At 48.2% G+C, this 18,855-nt stretch overlaps 1 protein-coding gene across 3 annotated transcripts in view; it reads right to left on the minus strand.

Annotated features, from left to right (window-relative positions):
• The window catches only part of ARFIP2 (ARF interacting protein 2), a 177,742-nt gene extending 167,636 nt beyond the window's left edge, over positions 1–10,106 (minus strand). For 2 of the 3 annotated variants that reach the window (XM_075584159.1, XM_075584157.1), the window contains exons 1-2: positions 9,972–10,106; positions 8,829–9,015 (exon numbers count right to left, since the gene is read on the minus strand). The gene's annotated coding sequence lies outside the window, so the exon portion shown is untranslated. The remainder of the gene's footprint in view (positions 1–8,828; positions 9,016–9,971) is intronic. The other variant, XM_075584160.1, reaches the window with a different exon arrangement.
• Between the last annotated feature and the right edge of the window lie 8,749 nt (positions 10,107–18,855).

Genomic DNA, 18,855 nt, shown 5'->3' on the forward strand with positions numbered 1-18,855 from the left:
TGTGTGTGTGTCAGGGTGCGGGGAGAATACCTGTTACATATATATCACACACACTCACACTGACTGTATAACCTGTGTGTGTGTGTGTCAGTGTGTGGGGGGAAGACATATTACATATATATCACACACACTCTCACACTGACTGTATAACCTGTGTGTGTGTGTCAGTGTGTGGGGTGAGAGCTGTTACATATATATCACACACACTCTCACACTGACTGTATAACCTGTGTGTGTGTGTGTGTGTGTGTCAGTGTGTGGGGGGAAGACCTGTTACATATATATCACACACACTCTCACACTGACTGCATAACGTGTGTGTGTGTGTGTGTGTGTGTGTCAGTGTGTGGGGGGAGAGCTGTTACATATATATCACACACACTCTCACACTGACTGTATAACCTGTGTGTGTGTGTCAGTGTGTGGGGGGAAGACCTGTTACATATATATCACACACACTCTCACACTGACTGTATAACCTGTGTGTGTGTGTGTCAGTGTGTGGGGGGAAGACCTGTTACATATATATCACACACACTCTCACACTGACTGTATAACCTGTGTGTGTGTCAGTGTGTGGGGGGAGACCTGTTACATATATATCACACACACTCACACTGACTGTATAACCTGTGTGTGTGTGTGTGTGTGTGTCAGTGTGTGGGGGGGAGACCTGTTACATATATATCACACACACTCTCACACTGACTGTATAACCTGTGTGTGTGTGTCAGTGTGTGGGGGGAGACCTGTTACATATATATCACACACACTCACACTGACTGTATAACCTGTGTGTGTGTATCAGTGTGTGGGGGGGGAGACCTGTTACATATATATCACACACACTCTCACACTGACTGTATAACCTGTGTGTGTGTCAGTGTGTTGGGGGAAGACCTGTTACGTATATATCACACACACTCTCACACTGACTGTATAACCTGTGTGTGTGTGTCAGTGTGTGGGGGGAAGACCTTTTACATATATATCACACACACTCTCACACTGACTGTATAACCTGTGTGTGTGTGTCAGTGTGTGGGGGGAAGACCTGTTACATATATATCACACACACTCTCACACTGACTGTATAACCTGTGTGTGTGTGACAGTGTGTGGGGGGAAGACCAGTTACATATATATCACACACTCTCACACTGACTGTATAACCTGTGTGTGTGTGTGTGTCAGTGTGTTGGGGGAAGACCTGTTACATATATATAACACACACTCACACTGACTGTATAACCTGTGTGTGTGTGTGTGTGTCAGTGTGTGGGGGGAAGACCTGTTACATATATATCACACACACTCTCACACTGACTGTATAACCTGTGTGTGTGTGTGTCAGTGTGTGGGGGGAAGACCTGTTACATATATATAACACACACTCACACTGACTGTATAACCTGTGTGTGTGTGTGTGTGTGTGTGTGTCAGTATATGGGGGGAAGACCTGTTACATATATATCACACACACTCTCACACTGACTGTATAACCTGTGTGTGTGTCAGTGTGTGGGGGGAAGACCTGTTACATATATATCACACACACTCTCACACTGACTGTATAACCTGTGTGTGTGTGTGTCAGTGTGTTGGGGGAAGACCTGTTACATATATATCACACACACTCACACTGACTGTATAACCTGTGTGTGTGTGTGTGTGTGTCAGTGTGTGGGGGGAAGACCTGTTACATATATATCACACACACTCTCACACTGACTGTATAACCTGTGTGTGTGTGTCAGTGTGTGGGGGGAAGACCTGTTACATATATATCACACACTCTCACACTGACTGTATAACCTGTGTGTGTGTGTCAGTGTGTGGGGGGAAGACCTGTTACATATATATCACACACACTCTCACACTGACTGTATAACCTGTGTGTGTGTGTCAGTGTGTGGGGGGAAGACCTGTTACATATATATCACACACTCTCTCACACTGACTGTATAACCTGTGTGTGTGTGTGTGTCAGTGTGTAGGGGGAAGACCTGTTACATATATATCACACACACTCTCACACTGACTGTATAACCTGTGTGTGTGTGTCAGTGTGTGGGGGGAAGACCTGTTACATATATATCACACACACTCTCACACTGACTGTATAACCTGTGTGTGTGTGTGTGTGTGTGTGTCAGTGTGTGGGGGGAGACCTGTTACATATATATCACACACACTCTCACACTGACTGTATAACCTGTGTGTGTGTGTGTCAGTGTGTGGGGGAAGACCTGTTACATATATATCACACACACTCTCACACTGACTGTATAACCTGTGTGTGTGTGTCAGTGTGTGGGGGGAAGACCTGTTACATATATATCACACACACTCTCACGGTGACTGTATAACCTGTGTGTGTGTGTGTCAGTGTGTGGGGGGAAGACCTGTTACATATATATCACACACACTCTCACACTGACTGTATAACCTGTGTGTGTGTGTCAGTGTGTGTGGGGGGAGAGCTGTTACATATATATCACACACACTCTCACACTGACTGTATAACCTGTGTGTGTGTGTCAGTGTGTGGGGGGAGACGTGTTACATATATATCACACACACTCTCACACTGACTGTATAACCTGTGTGTGTGTCAGTATATGGGGGGGAGACCTGTTACATATATATCACACACACTCTCACACTGACTTTATAACCTGTGTGTGTGTGTGTGTCAGTGTGTGGGGGGAGACCTGTTACATATATATCACACACACACACACACTCACACTGACTGTATAACCTGTGTGTGTGTGTGTGTGTCAGTGTGTGGGGGGAGAGCTGTTACATATATATCACACACACTCTCACACTGACTGTATAACCTGTGTGTGTGTGTCAGTGTGTGGGGGGAAGACCTGTTACATATATATCACACACACTCTCACACTGACTGTATAACCTGTGTGTGTGTGTGTGTGTCAGTGTGTGGGGGGAGATCTGTTACATATACATCACACACACTCTCACACTGACTGTATAACCTGTGTGTGTGTCAGTGTGTGGGGGAATACCTGTTACATATATATCACACATACTCTCACACTGACTGTATAACCTGTGTGTGTGTGTCAGTGTGTGGGGGGAAGACCTGTTACATATATATCACACACACTCTCACACTGACTGTATAACCTGTGTGTGTGTGTCAGTGTGTGGGGGGAAGACGTGTTACATATATATCACACACACTCTCACACTGACTATATAACCTGTGTGTGTGTGTGTCAGTGTGTGGGGAAGACCTGTTACATATATATCACACACACTCTCACACTGACTGTATAACCTGTGTGTGTGTGTCAGTGTGTGGGGGGAAGACCTGTTACATATATATCACACACACTCTCACACTGACTGTATAACCTGTGTGTGTGTGTCAGTGTGTGGGGGGAAGACCTGTTACATATATATCACACACACTCTCACACTGACTGTATAACCTGTGTGTGTGTGTCAGTGTGTGGGGGGAAGACCTGTTACATATATATCACACACACTCTCACACTGACTGTATAACCTGTGTGTGTGTGACAGTGTGTGGGGGGAAGACCAGTTACATATATATCACACACTCTCACACTGACTGTATAACCTGTGTGTGTGTGTGTGTCAGTGTGTTGGGGGAAGACCTGTTACATATATATAACACACACTCACACTGACTGTATAACCTGTGTGTGTGTGTGTGTGTCAGTGTGTGGGGGGAAGACCTGTTACATATATATCACACACACTCTCACACTGACTGTATAACCTGTGTGTGTGTGTGTCAGTGTGTGGGGGGAAGACCTGTTACATATATATAACACACACTCACACTGACTGTATAACCTGTGTGTGTGTGTGTGTGTGTGTGTGTCAGTATATGGGGGGAAGACCTGTTACATATATATCACACACACTCTCACACTGACTGTATAACCTGTGTGTGTGTCAGTGTGTGGGGGGAAGACCTGTTACATATATATCACACACACTCTCACACTGACTGTATAACCTGTGTGTGTGTGTGTCAGTGTGTTGGGGGAAGACCTGTTACATATATATCACACACACTCACACTGACTGTATAACCTGTGTGTGTGTGTGTGTGTGTGTGTGTGTCAGTGTGTGGGGGGAAGACCTGTTACATATATATCACACACACTCTCACACTGACTGTATAACCTGTGTGTGTGTGTCAGTGTGTGGGGGGAAGACCTGTTACATATATATCACACACTCTCACACTGACTGTATAACCTGTGTGTGTGTGTCAGTGTGTGGGGGGAAGACCTGTTACATATATATCACACACACTCTCACACTGACTGTATAACCTGTGTGTGTGTGTCAGTGTGTGGGGGGAAGACCTGTTACATATATATCACACACTCTCTCACACTGACTGTATAACCTGTGTGTGTGTGTGTGTCAGTGTGTAGGGGGAAGACCTGTTACATATATATCACACACACTCTCACACTGACTGTATAACCTGTGTGTGTGTGTCAGTGTGTGGGGGGAAGACCTGTTACATATATATCACACACACTCTCACACTGACTGTATAACCTGTGTGTGTGTGTGTGTGTGTGTGTCAGTGTGTGGGGGGAGACCTGTTACATATATATCACACACACTCTCACACTGACTGTATAACCTGTGTGTGTGTGTGTCAGTGTGTGGGGGGAAGACCTGTTACATATATATCACACACACTCTCACGGTGACTGTATAACCTGTGTGTGTGTGTGTCAGTGTGTGGGGGGAAGACCTGTTACATATATATCACACACACTCTCACACTGACTGTATAACCTGTGTGTGTGTGTCAGTGTGTGTGGGGGGAGAGCTGTTACATATATATCACACACACTCTCACACTGACTGTATAACCTGTGTGTGTGTGTCAGTGTGTGGGGGGAGACGTGTTACATATATATCACACACACTCTCACACTGACTGTATAACCTGTGTGTGTGTCAGTATATGGGGGGGAGACCTGTTACATATATATCACACACACTCTCACACTGACTTTATAACCTGTGTGTGTGTGTGTGTCAGTGTGTGGGGGGAGACCTGTTACATATATATCACACACACACACACACACACTCACACTGACTGTATAACCTGTGTGTGTGTGTGTGTGTCAGTGTGTGGGGGGAGAGCTGTTACATATATATCACACACACTCTCACACTGACTGTATAACCTGTGTGTGTGTGTCAGTGTGTGGGGGGAAGACCTGTTACATATATATCACACACACTCTCACACTGACTGTATAACCTGTGTGTGTGTGTGTGTGTCAGTGTGTGGGGGGAGATCTGTTACATATACATCACACACACTCTCACACTGACTGTATAACCTGTGTGTGTGTCAGTGTGTGGGGGAATACCTGTTACATATATATCACACATACTCTCACACTGACTGTATAACCTGTGTGTGTGTGTCAGTGTGTGGGGGGAAGACCTGTTACATATATATCACACACACTCTCACACTGACTGTATAACCTGTGTGTGTGTGTCAGTGTGTGGGGGGAAGACGTGTTACATATATATCACACACACTCTCACACTGACTATATAACCTGTGTGTGTGTGTGTCAGTGTGTGGGGAAGACCTGTTACATATATATCACACACACTCTCACACTGACTGTATAACCTGTGTGTGTGTGTCAGTGTGTGGGGGGAAGACCTGTTACATATATATCACACACACTCTCACACTGACTGTATAACCTGTGTGTGTGTGTCAGTGTGTGGGGGGAAGACCTGTTACATATATATCACACACACTCTCACACTGACTGTATAACCTGTGTGTGTGTGTCAGTGTGTTGGGGGAAGACCTGTTACATATATATCACACACACTCTCACACTGACTGTATAACCTGTGTGTGTGTGTCAGTGTGTGTGGGGGGAAGACCTGTTACATATATATCACACACACTCTCACACTGACTGTATAACCTGTGTGTGTGTCAGTGTGTGTGGGGGGAAGACCTGTTACATATATATCACACACACTCTCACACTGACTGTATAACCTGTGTGTGTGTGTGTGTGTCAGTGTGTGGGGAAGACCTGTTACATATATATCACACACACTCTCACACTGACTGTATAACCTGTGTGTGTGTGTGTGTCAGTGTGTGGGGGGGAGACCTGTTACATATATATCACACACACTCTCACACTGACTGTATAACCTGTGTGTGTGTGTCAGTGTGTGGGGGGAAGACCTGTTACATATATATCACACACTCTCACACTGACTGTATAACCTGTGTGTGTGTGTGTCAGTGTGTGGGGGGGAGACCTGTTACATATATATCACACACACTCTCACACTGACTGTATAACCTGTGTGTGTGTGTCAGTGTGTGGGGGGAAGACCTGTTACATATATATCACACACACTCTCACACTGACTGTATAACCTGTGTGTGTGTGTCAGTGTGTGGGGGGGAGACCTGTTACATATATATCACACACACTCTCACACTGACTGTATAACCTGTGTGTGTGTGTGTGTGTCAGTGTGTGGGGGGGGGGAGACCTGTTACATATATATCACACACACTCTCACACTGACTGTATAACCTGTGTGTGTGTGTCAGTGTGTGGGGGGAAGACCTGTTACATATATATCACACACACTCTCACACTGACTGTATAACCTGTGTGTGTGTGTGTGTGTGTCAGTGTGTGGGGGGAGACCTGTTACATATATATCACACACACTCTCACACTGACTGTATAACCTGTGTGTGTGTGTGTCAGTGTGTGTGGGAAGACCTGTTACATATATATCACACACACTCTCACACTGACTGTATAACCTGTGTGTGTGTGTGTGTGTGTGTGTCAGTGTGTGGGGGGGGGAGACCTGTTACATATATATCACACACACTCTCACACTGACTGTATAACCTGTGTGTGTGTGTCAGTGTGTGGGGGGAAGACCTGTTACATATATATCACACACACTCTCACACTGACTGTATAACCTGTGTGTGTGTGTCAGTGTGTGGGGGGAGACCTGTTACATATATATCACACACACTCTCACACTGACTGTATAACCTGTGTGTGTGTCAGTGTGGGGGGGGAGACCTGTTACATATATATCACACACACTCTCACACTGACTGTATAACCTGTGTGTGTGTGTGTGTGTGTGTGTGTGTGTCAGTGTGTGGGGGAAGACCAGTTACATATATATTACACACACTCTCAAACTGACTGTATAACCTGTGTGTGTGTGTCAGTGTGGGGGGAAGACGTGTTACATATATATCACACACACTCTCACACTGACTGTATAACCTGTGTGTGTGTCAGTGTGGGGGGGGAGACCTGTTACATATATATCACACACACTCTCACACTGACTGTATAACCTGTGTGTGTGTGTGTGTCAGTGTGTGGGGGGGAGACCTGTTACATATATATCACACACACTCTCACACTGACTGTATAACCTGTGTGTGTGTGTCAGTGTGTGGGGGGAAGACCTGTTACATATATATCACACACTCTCACACTGACTGTATAACCTGTGTGTGTGTGTGTCAGTGTGTGGGGGGGAGACCTGTTACATATATATCACACACACTCTCACACTGACTGTATAACCTGTGTGTGTGTGTGTGTGTGTCAGTGTGTGGGGGAAGACCAGTTACATATATATTACACACACTCTCAAACTGACTGTATAACCTGTGTGTGTGTGTCAGTGTGTGGGGGGAGACCTGTTACATATATATCACACACACTCTCACACTGACTGTATAACCTGTGTGTGTGTGTCAGTGTGTGGGGGGAAGACCTGTTACATATATATCACACACACTCTCACACTGACTGTATAACCTGTGTGTGTGTGTGTCAGTGTGTGGAAGACCTGTTACATATATAGTGCGCGTCAGAGTGCGGGCGCGCGTCAGAGTGCGGGGACGCGCTTGTCAGTGGGTGTGTGGGCGCGCGTCAGTGGGCGTGCGTCAGTGGGCGTGCGTCAGTGGGTGTGTCAGTGGGTGTGTCAGTGGCGCGCGTCAGTGGGTGTGTCAGTGGGTGTGCGTCAGTGGGCGCGTGTGTCCGTGGGTGTGTCCGTGGGTGTGTCCGTGGGTGTGTCCGTGGGTGTGTCCGTGGGTGTGTCCGTGGGTGTGTCCGTGGGTGTGTCAGTGTGCGAGCGTGTCAGTGGGTGTCAGTGTGCAAGCGTGTCAGTGGGTGTGTGGCCGCGGTCAGTGTGCGGGGGCGCGCTTGTCAGTGGGTGTGTGGGCACACGTCAGTGGGCGCGTGTCAGTGGGTGTGTCAGTGTGCGAGCGTGTCAGTGGGTGTGTAAGTGTGCGAGCGTGTCAGTGGGTGTGTCAGTGTGCGAGGGTGTCAGTGGGTGTGTCAGTGTGCAAGCATGTCAGTGGGTGTGTCAGTGTGCGAGCGTGTCAGTTGGTGTGTCAGCGTGCGAGCGTGTCAGTGTGCGAGCATGTCAGGGGCGTCAGTGGGTGTGTCAGTGTGCGAGCGTGTCAGTGGGTGTGTCAGTGTACGAGCGTGTCAGTGGGTGTGTCAGTGTGCGAGCGTGTCAGTAAGTGTGTCAGTGTGCGAGCGTGTCAGTGTGCGAGCGTGTCAGTGGGCGTGTCTGTGTGCGAGCGTGTCAGTGGGCGTGTAAGTGTGCGAGCGTGTCTGTGGGTGTGTCAGTGTGCGAGCGCGCCAGTGGGTGTACCTGACGCGTCTCGCTGCTAACCTCTGACCTTTCTCTGAGAATCGGAGGTCATTTGGTGTGACCTGCGCTCTCATTCTCACCTGAAGTGGAGTCTCTTTCCCGCTCTGCTCAGATCTTACAGACTCTCATACAGTGACCAGCAGATCAGGCTGTCTCAGAGGTGTTCACTCTCTCATATTAGAAGTCTCTGTCAGCAGCAGTCTCTCATATTAGAAGTCCCTCTCAGGAGCAGTCTCTCTCATGGTAGAAGTCTCTCTCAGGCGCAGTCTGTTAAAGAAGACGTCTCTTATAGTAGAAGTCTCTCTCAGGAGCTGTCTCTTATAGTATAAGTCTCACTCAGGAGCTGTCTCTTATAGTATAAGTCTCACTCAGGAGCTGTCTCTTATAGTAGAAGTCTCTCTCAAGAGCAGTCTCTTATAGTAGAAGTCTCTCGCAGGAGCAGTCTCTTATAGTAAAAATCTCTCTCAGGAGCAGTCTCTTATAGTAGAAGTCGCTCTCAAGAGCAGTCTCTTATAGTAGGTCTCTCGCAGGAGCAGTCTCTTATAGTAGAAGTCTCTCTCAGGAGCTGTCTCTTATAGTAGAAGTCTCTCTCAGGAGCAGTCTCTTATAGTAGGTCTCTCAGGAGCTGTCTCTTATAGTAGGTCTCTCTCAGGAGCAGTCTCTTATAGTAGAAGTCTCTCTCAGGAGCAGTCTCTTATAGAAGTCTCTCGCAGAAGCAGTCTCTTATAGTAGAAGTCTCGTTCAGGAGCAGTCTCTTATAGAAGTCTCTCGCAGGAGCAGTCTCTTATAGTAGGTATCTCAGGAGCAGTCTCTTATAGAAGTCTCTCACAGAAGCAGTCTCTTATAGTAGGTATCTCAGGAGCAGTCTCTTATAGAAGTCTCTCGCAGAAGCAGTCTCTTATAGTAGAAGTCTCGTTCAGGAGCAGTCTCTTATAGAAGTCTCTCGCAGGAGCAGTCTCTTATAGTAGGTCTCTCAGGAGCAGTCTCTTATAGAAGTCTCTCGCAGGAGGAGTCTCTTATAGTAGGTCTCTCAGGAGCAGTCTCTTATAGTAGAAGTCTCTCTCAAGAGCAGTCTCTTATAGTAGAAGTCTCTCTCAGGAGCAGTCTCTTATAGTAGAAGTCTCTCTCAAGAGCAGTCTCTTATAGTAGAAGTCTCTCTCAGGTGCTGTCTCTCAGGAGTAGAGTGTGCTGTCTCTTCTAACACTGCACTCTATTTCAGTTACCTATAACATGACTGTCTCTCTCTCTTCCACGTGCAGCAGTCTCCCTGTCTCAGTGAGATGTAGGGATGTCTCTCTCCCTGGCACAGTCTGTGCAGTCTCTGGTTGGGAGGAGTCTCTCTGACAGCTGTCTCAGGCAGCCGGAAGTGACGTGTAGACCGGAAGATGCGGGCGCCATGTTGTGACTGGCATGGGAAATCAGGGAGGAAGTCACGTGACTCACAGCTTCAGCTACCACACTGCAGGGAGCCGCCCCCAGCCGGCAACCAATCACAGCTCAGAACACGAGCTACGTCATGAGGAAGCCGAGGAACATGGCGGCGCCCACAGACAGAGTGAGGGAGACAGAGAGAGGGTCAGTGAGGGACAGAGAGAGGGTCAGTGAGGGACAGAGAGGGGGTCAGTGAGGGACAGAGAGGGGGTCAGTGAGGGACAGAGAGAGGGTCAGTGAGGGACAGAGAGGGGGTCAGTGAGAGACAGAGAGGGGGTCAGTGAGGGACAGAGAGGGTGTCAGTGAGAGACAGAGAGGGTGTCAGTGAGAGACAGAGAGGGGGTCAGTGAGGGACAGAGAGGGTGTCAGTGAGGGACAGAGGGTGTCAGTGAGAGACAGAGAGGGGGTCAGTGAGGGACAGAGAGGGTGTCAGTGAGGGACAGAGGGTGTCAGTGAGAGACAGAGAGGGGGTCAGTGAGGGACAGAGAGAGGGTCAGTGAGGGACAGAGAGAGGGTCAGTGAGGGACAGAGAGGGTGTCAGTGAGAGACAGAGAGGGTGTCAGTGAGAGACAGAGAGGGTGTCAGTGAGAGACAGAGAGGGTGTCAGTGAGAGACAGAGAGGGTGTCAGTGAGAGACAGAGAGGGTGTCAGTGAGAGACAGAGAGGGTGTCAGTGAGAGACAGAGAGGGGGTCAGTGAGGGACAGAGTGGGGGTCAGTGAGGGACAGAGAGGGGGTCAGTGAGGGACAGAGAGAGGGTCAGTGAGGGACAGAGAGAGGGTCAGTGAGGGACAGAGAGAGGGTCAGTGAGGGACAGAGAGAGGGTCAGTGAGGGACAGAGAGAGAGAGAGAGTGAGTGAGTGTCAGAGTCAAAGTGGGACAGAGAGGAGGTCAGAGTGGGAGAGAGGAGGGGAGAGAGAGACAGACCAGAGAGAAGGGTCAGAGTGAGAGAGAGAGAGGGACAGACAGCTTGGGAGAGAGACAGACAGGCAGGCAGAGAGACGGCCTGAGAGAGGGGCAGCTTCAGAGAGGGACAGACAGCCTGAGAGAGGGCCAAAAAGAGACAGCCTGAGAGATTGAACAGGCAGGCTGAGAGAGGGTCAGCCTGAGACGGGGTGTGAGATAGACAGTCTGAGACAGGGTCAGAGAGAGAGACAGCCTGGGAGAGATCAGACAGAAACACAAACAGACATACAACAAAGAAAGAAAGAGAACAGACCCATGACAGGCACATAGGCAGATAGTCTGTAGGAGGTATCAACCAAAGAGACAGACAGCGCTGAGAGAGACAGGCACACCTGAAAGAGAGAGACCTCACTGAGAGACAGGCACACCTGAAAGAGAGACACCACGCTGAGAAAGACAGGCACACCTGAAAGAAAGAGACCACACTGAGAGAGACAAAGGTTCATTTGGCACAATGGATGGAGAACAACAGCAGCTGCGCAATGTGAGAGCCTCATACATACACTATGCTGCACAATGTGAGAGCCTCATACATACATATATACACACATACATATATACACACACACACACACTATGCTGCACAATGTGAGAGCCTCATACATATATACACACACACTATGCTGCACAATGTGAGAGCCTCATACATACACACACTATGCTGCACAATGTGAGAGCCTCATACATACACACACTATGCTGCACAATGTGCGAGCCTCATACATACATTTATACACACACACACACTATGCTGCACAATGTGAGAGCCTCATACATACACACACTATGCTGCACAATGTGAGAGCCTCATACATACACACACACTATGCTGCACAATGTGAGAGCCTCATACATACATTTATACACACACACACTAGCTGCACAATGTGAGAGCCTCATACATACATACACACACACACACACTATGCTGCACAATGTGAGAGCCTCATACATACATGCATTTATAGAGAGCGTCTCACTAACACACACCCATTATACCCTGCACTAACCCACCAGAGAGCGTCTCACTAACACACACCCATTATACCATGCACTAACCCACCAGAGAGCGTCTCACTAACACACACCCATTATACCATGCACTAACCCACCAGAGAGCGTCTCACTAACACACACCCATTATACCATGCACTAACCCACCAGAGAGCGTCTCACTAACACACACCCATTATACCATGCACTAACCCACCAGAGAGCGTCTCACTAACACACACCCATTATACCGTGCACTAACCCACCAGAGAGCGTCTCACTAACACACACCCATTATACCGTGCACTAACCCACCAGAGAGCGTCTCAGTAACACACACCCATTATACCCTGCACTAACCCACCAGAGAGCGTCTCACTAACACACACCCATTATACCATGCACTAACCCACCAGAGAGCGTCTCACTAACACACACACATTATACCGTGCACTAACCCACCAGAGAGCGTCTCACTAACACACACCCATTATACCCTGCACTAACCCACCAGAGAGCGTCTCACTAACACACACCCATTATACCGTGCACTAACCCACCAGAGAGCGTCTCACTAACACACCCCCATTATACCATGCACTAACCCACCAGAGAGCGGCTCACTAACACACACCCATTATACTCTGCACTAACCCACCAGAGAGCGTCTCACTAACACACCACCCATTATACCATGCACTAACCCACCAGAGAGCGTCACTAACACACACCCATTATACCGTGCACTAACCCACCAGAGAGCGTCTCACTAACACACACCCATTATACCCTGCACTAACCCACCAGAGAGCGTCTCACTAACACACACCCATTATACCATGCACTAACCCACCAGAGAGCGTCTCACTCACACACACCAATTATACCGTCCTCTAACCCACCAGAGAGCGTCTCACTAACACACACCCATTATACCGTGCACTAACCCACCAAAGAGCGTCTCACTAACACACACCCATTATACCCTGTACTAACCCACTAGAGAGCGTCTCACTAACACACACCCATTATACTCTGCACTAACCCACCAGAGAGTGGCTCACTAACACACGCCCATTATGCCATGCACTAACCCACTAGAGAGCGTCTCACTAACACACACCCATTATACCATGCACTAACCCACCAGAGAGCGTCTCACTAACACACACCCATTATACCCTGTATAACCCACCACAGAGCGTCTCACTAACACACACCCATTATACCGTGCACTAACCCACCAGAGAGCGTCTCACTAACACACACCCATTATACCGTGCACTAACCCACCAGAGAGCGTCTCACTAACACACACCCATTATACCCTGCACTAACACACCAGAGAGCGACTCACTAACACACACCCATTATATCATGCACTAACACACCAGAGAGTGTCTCACTAACACACACCCATTATACCATGCACTAACCCACCAGAGAGTGTCTCACTAACACACACCCATTATACCCTGCACTAACCCACCAGAGAGCGTCTCACTAACACACACCCATTATACCATGCACTAACCAACCAGAGAGTGTCTCACTAACACACACCCATTATACCATGCACTAACCCACCAGAGAGCGTCTCACTAACACACACCCATTATACCCTGCACTAACACACCAGAGAGCGGCTCACTAACACACACCCATTATACCCTGCACTAACCCACCAGAGAGCAGCTCACTAACACACACCCATTATACCCTGCACTAACCCACCAGAGAGCAGCTCACTAACACACACCCATTATACCGTGCACTAACCCACCAGAGAGCGTCTCACTAACACACACCCATTATACCCTGCACTAACCCACCAGAGAGGGGCTCACTAACACACACCCATTATACCGTGCACTAACCCACCAGAGAGTGTCTCACTAACACACACCCATTATACCCTGCACTAACCCACCAGAGAGCGTCTCACTAACACACACCCATTATACCGTGCACTAACCCACCAGAGAGCGTCTCACTAACACACACCCATTATACCATGCACTAGCCCACCAGAGAGCGTCTCACTAACACACACCCATTATACCCTGCACTAACCCACCAGAGAGCAGCTCACTAACACACACCCATTATACCCTGCACTAACCCACCAGAGAGCGTCTCACTAACACACACCCATTATACCCTGCACTAACCCACCAGAGAGCGTCTCACTAACACACACCCATTATACCCTGCACTAACCCACCAGAGAGCGTCTCACTAACACACACCCATTATACCCTGCACTAACACACCAGAGAGCGTCTCACTAACACACACCCATTATACCCTGCACTAACCCACCAGAGAGCGTCTCACTAACACACACCCATTATACCCTGCACTAACACACCAGAGAGCGTCTCACTAACACACACCCATTATACCCTGCACTAACACACCAGAGAGCGTCTCACTAACACACACCCATTATACCCTGCACTAACACACCAGAGAGCGTCTCACTAACAAACACCCATTATACCATGCACTAACCCACCAGAGAGCGTCTCACTAACACACACCCATTATACCCTGCACTAACCCACCAGAGAGCGGCTCACTAACACACGCCCATTATACCGTGCACTAACCCACCAGAGTGCGTCTCACTAACACACACCCATTATAACCTGCACTAACACACCAGAGAGCGTCTCACTAACACACACCCATTATACCCTGCACTAACCGACCAGAGAGGTCTCAGTAACACACACCCATTATACCCTGCACTAACCCACCAGAGAGCGTCTCACTAACACACACCCATTATACCGTGCACTAACCCTGTTATAACCCATTATACCCTGTTCTCTTATTCCTCAGTTGCGGGATTTTCTCATGGTTTATAACAAGATGACGGAGCAATGCTTCAACCGCTGCGCCAGTAACCTCAGCTACCGCTCGCTCACCAACGAGGAGGTACGAGGGTCCTGCAACTCGCAGAGGCGGGATATACTCAATTCGCAGAGTAATAATACCAGGCAGTGTGTTACTGACCTCTCGCAGAGACACGCAGAGTAATAATACCAGGCAGTGTTTTACTGGCCTCTCGCAGACACACGCAGAGTAATAATACCAGGCAGTGTGTTACTGGCCTCTCGCAGAGACACGCAGAGTAATAATACCAGGCAGTGTTTTACTGGCCTCTCGCAGACACACGCAGAGTAATAATACCAGGCAGTGTGTTACTGGCCTCTCGCAGAGACACGCAGAGTAATAATACCAGGCAGTGTTTTACTGGCCTCTCGCAGACACACACAGAGTAATAATACCAGGCAGTGTGTTACTGGCCTCTCGCAGAGATACGCAGAGTAATAATACCAGGCAGTGTGTTACTGGCCTCTCGCAGAGACACGCAGAGTAATAATAATACCAGGCAGTGTGTTACTGGCCTCTCGCAGAGACACGCAGAGTAATAATAATACCAGACAATGTGTTACTGGCCTCTCGCAGACACACAGAGTAATAATAATACCAGGCAGTGTGTTACTGACCTCTCGCAGAGACACGCAGAGTAACAATATTACCAGGCAGTGTGTTACTGGCCTCTCGCAGAGACGCGCAGAGTAATAATACCAGGCAGTGTGTTACTGGCCTCTCACAGAGACACGCATAGTAATAATAATACCAGGCAGTGTGTTACTGACCTCTCGCAGGGACACGCAGAGTAATAATAATACCCGGCAGTGTGTTACTGGCCTCTCGCAGAGACACGCAGAGTAATAATAGCAGGCAGTGTGTTACTGACCTCTCGCAGAGACACGCAGAGTAATAATAATACCCGGCAGTGTTACTGACCTCTCACAGGGACACGCAGAGTAATAATACCAGGCAGTGTTACTGACCTCTCTCAGAGACACGCAGAGTAATAATAATACCAGGCAGTGTGTTACTGGCCTATCGCAGAGACACGCAGAATAATAATAATACCAGGCAGTGTGTTACTGGCCTCTCGCAGAGACACGCAGAGTAATAATAATACCAGGCAGTGTGTTACTGGCCTCTCGCAGAGACACGCAGAGTAATAATATTACCAGGCAGTGTTACTGGCCTCTCACAGAGACACGCAGAGTAATAATAATACCAGGCAGTGTGTTACTGATCTCTCGCAGAGTAATAATAATACCAGGCAGTGTGTTACTGGCCTCTCGCAGAGACACGCAGAGTAATAATAATACCAGGCAGTGTGTTACTGGCCTCTCGCAGAGTAATAATAATACCAGGCAGTGTGTTACTGGCCTCTCGCAGAGACACGCAGAGTAATAATAATACCAGGCAGTGTGTTACTGGCCTCTCGCAGAGACACGCAGAGTAATAATAATACCAGGCAGTGTGTTACTGGCCTCTCGCAGAGACACGCAGAGTAATAATAATACCAGGCAGTGTGTTACTGGCCTCTCGCAGAGACACGCAGAGTAATAATAATACCAGGCAGTGTGTTACTGGCCTCTCGCAAAGACACGCAGAGTAATAATAATACCAGACAGTGTGTTACTGGCCTCTCGCAGAGACACGCAGAGTAATAATACCAGGCAGTGTGTTACTGACCTCTCGCAGAGACACGCAGAATGATAATAATACCAGGCAGTGTGTTACTGGCCTCTCGCAGAGACACGCAGAGTAATAATAATACCCGGCAGTGTGTTACTGACCTCTCGCAGAGACACGCAGAGTAATAATAATACCAGGCAGTGTGTTACTGGCCTCTCGCAGAGACACGCAGAGTAAAATAATACCAGGCAGTGTGTTACTGGCCTCTCGCAGAGATACGCAGAGTAATAATAATACCAGGCAGTGTGTTACTGGCCTCTCACAGAGACACGCAGAGTAATAATAATACCAGGCAGTGTGTTACTGACCTCTCGCAGAGACACGCAGAGTAATAATAATACCAGGCAGTGTGTTACTGGCCTCTCGCAGAGACACGCAGAGTAATAATAATACCAGGCAGTGTGTTACTGACCTCTTGCAGGGACACGCAGAGTAATAATAATACCAGGCAGTGTGTTACTGGCCTCTCGCAGAGACACGCAGAGTAATAATACCAGGCAGTGTGTTACTGACCTCTCGCAGAGACACGCAGAGTAATAATAATACCAGGCAGTGTGTTACTGACCTCTCGCAGAGACACGCAGAGTAATAATAATACCAGGCAGTGTGTTACTGACCTCTCGCAGAGACACGCAGAGTAATAATAATACCCGGCAGTGTGTTACTGACCTCTCGCAGAGACACGCAGAGTAATAATACCAGGCAGTGTGTTACTGGCCTCTCGCAGAGACACGCAGAATAATAATAATACCAGGCAGTGTGTTACTGGCCTCTCGCAGAGACACGCAGAGTAATAATAATACCAGGCAGTGTGTTACTGACCTCTCGCAGAGACACGCAGAGTAATAATAATACCAGGCAGTGTGTTACTGACCTCTCGCAGAGACACGCAGAGTAATAATAATACCAGGCAGTGTGTTACTGACCTCTCGCAGAGACACGCAGAGTAACAATAATACCAGGCAGTGTGTTACTGGCCTCTCGCAGAGTAATAATAATACCAGGCAGTGTGTTACTGACCTCTCGCAGAGACACGCAGAGTAATAATAATACCCGGCAGTGTGTTACTGACCTCTCGCAGAGACACGCAGAGTAATAATAATACCAGGCAGTGTGTTACTGGCCTCTCGCAGAGACACGCAGAGTAATAATACCAGGCAGTGTGTTACTGGCCTCTCGCAGAGACACGCAGAGTAATAATAATACCAGGCAGTGTGTTACTGACCTCTCGCAGAGACACGCAGAGTAATAATAATACCAGGCAGTGTGTTACTGGCCTCTCGCAGAGACACGCAGAGTAATAATAATACCAGGCAGTGTGTTACTGGCCTCTCGCAGAGACACGCAGAGTAATAATAATACCAGGCAGTGTGTTACTGGCCTCTCGCAGAGACACGCAGAATAATAATAATACCAGGCAGTGTGTTACTGGCCTCTCGCAGAGACACGCAGAGTAATAATAATACCAGGCAGTGTGTTACTGGCCTCTCACAGAGACACGCAGAGTAATAATACCAGGCAGTGTGTTACTGGCCTCTCGCAGACACGCAGAGTAATAATAATACCCGGCTGTGTGTTACTTGCCTCTCGCAGAGACACGCAGAGTAATAATACCAGGCAGTGTTACTGATCTCTCGCAGAGACACGCAGAGTAATAATAATACCAGGCAGTGTGTTACTGACCTCTCGCAGAGACATGCAGAGTAATAATAATACCAGGCAGTGTGTTACTGACCTCTCGCAGAGACACGCAGAGTAATAATAATACCAGGCAGTGTGTTACTGACCTCTCGCAGAGACACGCAGAGTAACAATAATACCAGGCAGTGTGTTACTGGCCTCTCGCAGAGTAATAATAATACCAGGCAGTGTGTTACTGACCTCTCGCAGAGACACGCAGAGTAATAATAATACCCGGCAGTGTGTTACTGACCTCTCGCAGAGACACGCAGAGTAATAATAATACCAGGCAGTGTGTTACTGGCCTCTCGCAGAGACACGCAGAGTAATAATAATACCAGGCAGTGTGTTACTGACCTCTCGCAGAGACACGCAAAGTAATAATAATACCAGGCAGTGTGTTACTGGCCTCTCGCAGAGACACGCAGAGTAATAATAATACCAGGCAGTGTGTTACTGGCCTC

Source organism: Ascaphus truei, unplaced genomic scaffold, assembly GCF_040206685.1.
Source record: "Ascaphus truei isolate aAscTru1 unplaced genomic scaffold, aAscTru1.hap1 HAP1_SCAFFOLD_461, whole genome shotgun sequence".
Classification (NCBI taxonomy): domain Eukaryota; kingdom Metazoa; phylum Chordata; class Amphibia; order Anura; family Ascaphidae; genus Ascaphus; species Ascaphus truei.